Raw genomic sequence first — 6,852 nt, 5'->3', positions numbered from 1 at the left:
CAGGACTTTACTATGATAATAGAATTATGATGTATGGTTTAGTTTATGTGAATTAGGATGAAATTGCTTATGTGAAATTGCTTGATACAAGATGTATTTAATCTGTTTGGATGTAAATTGTATGCAAGTGATGATGTGTATTGTTATTTCCTTTGAATTATATTATATGTGGATATTTGAAAGTACTAATGTGTAAATTGAGATGCGCAAGAAGTTATCCATGTGACCATGGAAAATTATGGAGATCCAAACCTAGACTTATGTATGTTCGTAAGCTAGGGGTTGTCTATTTGGAGAGACAACACCCCGTTTGTATCGTATTTTATTCATAACAGTATATGTTGCTTGTGTGTTAAGTGTTACTTAAATTTATTGTGTAAAATCCACAAGAGACGTTGTCATGTTTTAAATTGTATAAGTGATTTCTTTGTGTCACTTGACACATGTGTGGATTTAAGTTTAAATTTCTTTTGTTGTCTCTTGGTGGGAAAGTGTTCAACTATAGCTTTTTCATTTAATATAATGTGATGTCATAAATACCTTGGGAAAAGAATTTTTGGAGAGGTCAACATATGTTTGACCCGAAAATAAACTTCAGAGGGGTTTGAAATGGGTTAAATGAACACCTAGGGGTAGTTTAATAGGGTTTCCTAAAGCCCATAAGGTATACCTAAGGGTTAGGGGTAATTTTAGGCAAGTTTCTACTCCTAAGTGACCTTTTTGACATTCTAAAATTTGGCTTTTCTGAGTTGTGCGAAAATTGAAATTAGAAGTTTGAACCTAGTTGTAAACTTTCCTATTCGAATGAGAGTTCTCTTTCCCATTCCGTCTTACCTTCCTCTTTAGTTTTTAGAAACTTGTGAGAACTGAGAGAAGGAGCTTCTTAAGCAAGAATTTGAAAATTTGAGGGTAATCACCCACTCTCCATTTTTGGAGACAAGAGAATTTTTTTGAAAAATAATAGAATAGATTTGAAAAGTAAAATTTGGCTAAGGGTAGAAGAAAAAGATCCGTGGAATTGGGCAGCTCTTCCTTAAATACTATCCTACCTTTGGGCAGATTAAGGTTGGTCACATTCTTCTTTAAAATGACTCTTTCTTTGCATGCGTTTGAAAGTATGTTGGTGTAAGAAATCTGTTTGCTTGTATGTCCTTTTGGGGAATTTCATTTGGTATTTTGCATTATGTTTGTGTCTGTGTTTTTGGGAGTTTTTCAAGACCTCTTACTCTTGGGAGAGGGGAGGATCTTGTGGGTGGTAGCAGTGACAACCCTCGAGTGAGAGACTCTCGTTTGAGAGCGATCACAAGGGATTTTTTGTGTGATCCTTGCTGCATGGCCTGTTTGTGCAATGGGGGTCATAAGGAGGGATATAAGGCTAGAATGCCTTGGGGGGGCATAAGGAATAAGGGGTTGAAATTCTTGATGTATTTGTTGTGCCATGAGGTGGCTACATGTTTTCCATACTTGCAGTTCTCCTCAGGGTATTGGTCCACTACCACCCTTGAAAAGGTCATCACCAAAGTGTGGTGCAGTGTAGCCAAGTTGGGAGTGTGTTTGAAATCGATGTGTTTTTGTCTTCTATGTGTTTGCATGTTTGTTACCCGTCTAGGGCTTGGATCTCCGAGCTCGGGGGTGGCTACCAGTTAGCCTAGGCTGGGAGGTGAGCACTCCATGGTCATATTTGTGAAATATTATCAAGATTGTCAGGAGAAAAGAATAGGTCAAGTGGGAAGTTGCAGGAGATTATTGTTGCAGAGATTTAATTGCAGTTGTATTTATTAGTGTTTTTTTTTGAAGAAATATACCCTCATTCGTTGGAATGAGAGGCTAATTTGTAAATTCGAAATATAGACATGAGATTAGATAATGTATTTATATAAAGAAACATCTTGTAAACTTGTAGAATATCTTTAATATTGTAAAAAGCTGGATATATTCCTATTTTCTATTTGAAAAGAATTACTTCTGAATTGCATGCAATAGTCATTGAAATATGAAAATCAGTTTTATTTAATTCTGTGTTTTTCTTTTTAACTGAGAATTTGTCTTCATTTTAATTATAGAAAAATATGAGTTGTATTTGCTGTTAGCTTTTAAATTAAAAAAAAAATGGTTATTTAGTTGCTGTAATAATTGTAGAATCAGTAAATGTATTTATTGCAGAAAAGAATAATGTATTCCTAAATTAGTATTTCTTAAGTTCAAAAAAAAAAAGTATATCCGATGTGTTTATGATAAATAGTTTAGCAGGAAATTTATTACATTTTTAGGCATTTAAAATAAAAATAAATAGGAGAGGCATTAACTAGATTTGCATGCATATTGTAGATTTAAAAATAATTTTATAATTCTGTTTTTTGTAAAAGAAAAAAAAGAATAAAGTACAATATATTTCTGGAAAAATATCCTTACATTAAATAGATTTATTACTATACTTCCTTTCCTACGATTGAAAAATCAGAATCTTCTATGATCTCGGGTTATTTTAAAGATTGAAACAATAATATAAATTATTTATAAATATATATAATTATATACATGTAGATTTCATGTATACATTTATATATACTTATATATAAAATATATCAAAAAAAGTACCTGCAAAACAAATGATGATGTAAACCTAAGAATATATATACCATTATATATATATATATATATATATATATATATATATATATATATATATATATATATATATATTTATATTTATTTGACTTAATGATTTACCTTTGTTTTTTAAAAAAAAAATTTGCATGCGAAATATATTTGAAAATATATATATATATATAAATTAAAAAAAAGGGATTTTTTTGAGAAGGGCCGCGCAGGGCACGTGGACCCTGTGCGGGCCGCGACCAACACAGAGGCCGCAGCCTCTGTGCGGGCCGCGGAATGCATAGGGCCTTCGGCTCCCTGTGTGGGCCGCAGAACGCACCAGTGGCCGTAGCCACTATGCAGGCCGCAACATACATAGCGGCCAAGGTCGCTGTGTGGGCTGCGACCCTCACAGTGGGTCGTCCCACTGGCGGTGCCGCTCCTTTTTTTCCCCCTTCCACAAATTCGGCCGCCACTGTTAGTTCGGCCGCCGACCTTCAATAAACCCTGCAACATCACAATAAAATAATATGAAACCCTAGCCCAGTTAGGGCTAGGGTAAATAAATGAAGAATGAGTATTAAAATAAAATAAAGGGGGGGGGACTAATTTATAGTTTTGAATAAGGGTTAGGGTTGCATGGCAAACCCATTTAGTTTTTAAAATATATTAGTATTATATTTATATAATATTAATTATATTTAAATATAAGTGTGGTGGTATTATTTAATTATAAATTTCAAGAAAATTGAAATGCTAGAAATCCAGTTTTAATGAATTAGCATTAGACTTTAAATTTTTTTTTAAAAAATGGCTTGTTTAAACGTTAGTGAAGTCCATATTTATTTTAAAATTTAAATTTATTGAGAAGTCCATGAGCTGATTAGTAATGAAATTAATATTTATTTCCAGCTTAAATAGGTTTAGGTATTCATGAGATAAATATTAATAAAGTTATTATTAGCTTAAAATTTGGATAGCTTGAATATTTAAATTCGAAATATTATGAAGTTGATATGTATTTATAAAATTAATTAGATTGAGCGAAAATGAGCTAGTCTATTTTAATCCATAGTTAATCTTAATTTAATTTCTACTATTTAAATAGTAGGAAATGATTGTTTTAAACATAGTTAAAACCAAAACTGCTAAGTGCATTCGTGTTAGCGAACTTAACGTTATTTAGTTAGTATTTAAAAAAAAAAAAATTCCGTTTTTGCCCTTAAATTTTGGGCATGACAAATACCGAGAGGGGGGGTGTGAATCAGTATTAATACCAATTGAAACTTTAAACCCAAAATTAAACTTATATCGGATCTGAAATTATTTATCAAATATCTCAACTTATTTTATCAAATCTAACAACTTCTTTATCAGATTTGCTAACTCATTAATCAAATAATTTACCACATCTATCAATTCTTTCACCGCTTAAGCAATCATATAAATTTGATCATTTACCAACTCATCTGATTAGATCAATCACTTTTATCTATCAACTCTTATCAGTACCAATAACCTTTGATAAACCTATGATAAAACATCATAACTGGTTTACTTAGAAATTGTGCATGAAATATAACATAAACAAGAAAATCACATGAAAAGCATTCCACACATGAACACCATAGTTTTTGTTGTGGAAACCCAAATAGGGAAAAACCACGGTGGGAGTTGGCACCCACAAATATTTGTACTCTTTTGAATTACGCCCTGTTAGGAGCAAACCCTGTTAGGAGTCACCCAGTTAAGGTATTTGCCTAGCAGCCTGGTTAGGAGCTTCATGATCTGTTAGGATCAACCTCGTGAGTGGATTTGACACTCTTTTGAGAGCTGCCCTATTGGGGGACTTGATTGTTTAAGGCTTGTTAGGACCTACCCAGTTAAGGGATTTAACCTACTGCAACTGTTAGGGAACAACGGTGAAAAAGTGATCTGTTACTTGCACTTCTCAGCTTGCTTGATTAGATCCAGTTATTCACAACACTCTGCAACTCTCATTTAGATCTCACACTTCACTTGGACGAATCAACACATTATCTAAGACCACCGACATAATAAACATCAATTGTGCCATCTAAATAACCATCTCAACTAGGTCAGCCACTAAACCCTAATTGCATCATGAATTTACAATGCAAATCATAAGAGATCATCTCGGATAAATATGCAGATCATTACATCAAATTATAATACAATATCAATTTTTGGTTTATCGTAACCCATCATGAAAATCTGATTTGTACCAAAGTCAAAGTCAAAACCTCAAAACACTCCACTAGGCGTTTCATTGTTTCCCAATAAATTCTTCCTTGAATCGCGTCAAAACAACAATCAAATCATTTCACGCAGGTTGTGTCATGTTACCACCTTCGTGTAAACTCTTCGTCGATCACCGCCATAACAAAAATTATTACCGGTTTGATGATATCATCACCGGTCCTTAAATCCTACTAGAACCTTCTAAAACTTCATCAGATTTTAGAAACATGCCTTTCGGAAGTCATCACAAGTTCCAGTTCCAGTTAGATACTCCTTTCCATGATACAAGATCACCTTCCAAACCACAAATCACCAATCATCGCCGATCGTCCGATTCAACCAAAACATCTTTGCTTTACCGGTTACAGTCCTATTTCACAGACTTCAGTTCTCTGCCGGCAAACCCTGTCTTTTGGTAAACAAAATTACTTAGATGACCATACAAAACATCAGGGACATTAGTAAACATCATTCGACATCAGTTTCCATCAATGACAACACGAATAAGTGATCAAGTCATCTAATCATAAAATCTCAATCTCTTCATCACAAATAGACTTCTATCCTCTACCAGTGCAGTCATCAATATTCAACTGCATCACCTCATCTGCATCAGTTATGCCAAATGCCAACAAACTTATCTCTGATACCAATAATCAAACACACCAAATACTAAGAGGGGGGTGAATCAGTATTTATCAAAACTTATACCTTTTAGCACAATCTAGACTAAAAACTCTTAGAAAGATCAACAAAAATCAAAGATAAAGCAATGAACATCAATTCACAAAAGAACACCAGATTTTCATGGAAAACCCAATGAGGGAAAAGGGTCAGTGCAAGAAGATGAGTCCACTTTTTGGCCAAAAAGTGGAAGTGTTTTCCCTGATTTTCAGATTTTGTCTCATTTGAGCTTAAATTTTGAAACACTTGGAGATTGAATCTTGGAAAAAGTCAATAATATAAAAGATAGCCCTCTGAATGTACTTTCCAAATATGTAATTTATTTTAATACCCACATAATAAAATATAACTTTTGGAATGGAGTTCTAAAAACTATGTTTTAAAAATGCCTGTTTCAGGACCATACCATGCATGTGTACGACCCACACTTTTTGACCCAATTAAAATTATTCTCTCAAATTGTTTTGGGAAATGGTTTGTAATTCACTGAAGATTGATGAGCATATTTTTCTATATATTTTTTTTAAATATTTTATTTTTAATTAATTTTTTAATGACCGTAATTATGTTTTTAAAAATTTGACGTGTACAACCCACATAATTTGACGTAAACTTAACATTTTATTTTATTTTATTTAAATAGAAAAGAATTTTGTGTAGATTGATGACATATATTTTTTTTTTCAAAATTCATTAAAATAAAAAAGTTATTAAATTAACAAAATTAGTTAATATTTCAAGTTTATGGACCCGATTTAGTATAAATTAAATGAAAAATAGTTAAAATAATCAATTTTTAAATAAATTTACATATTTAGAATCTAGACAGTATAATCTGAAATGGGTTTTAATTTTGTATAAAAATTCTCTAATTACAGGCACGTAAATTATTTCAGAAGATCATATTTGTGCTTTCATTCATGGAGATTTGAATTTGCAGGTCCATGTCTCAGGTGTGGCCATCCCAGGCCTATCCCGGGCCTAATCTCGAGCCAAGTGGTGGGTTGTGGAATCAACTTCCACAAAACGGGCCCCCGTTTTCAAACAAGGGCGGCTTGTGGAAAAAAAGGGAAAATTGCGATTTAGAAATGGGGACGGATGGGCCCCTGTTTTCAAAAAAGGGCCCCCATTTTGTTTAAAAGCGGGCCCCCATTTTATAACAAAACGGGGGCCCATTTATTTTTGCTTCGGGCCCCCGTTACCTTTCGGCTTGGGAGCCCGAAGCATAAACAGACCCTCGTTTTTTGAAAACGGCCCCCGTTTATAAGAGCGTGTTTTCCAACGCGTGGACTTCCGCAAATTTGTGAC

Source organism: Cryptomeria japonica, chromosome 3 (genome assembly GCF_030272615.1).
Source record: "Cryptomeria japonica chromosome 3, Sugi_1.0, whole genome shotgun sequence".
Classification (NCBI taxonomy): Eukaryota; Viridiplantae; Streptophyta; class Pinopsida; order Cupressales; family Cupressaceae; genus Cryptomeria; species Cryptomeria japonica.
This window is presented reverse-complemented; position numbering follows the sequence as displayed.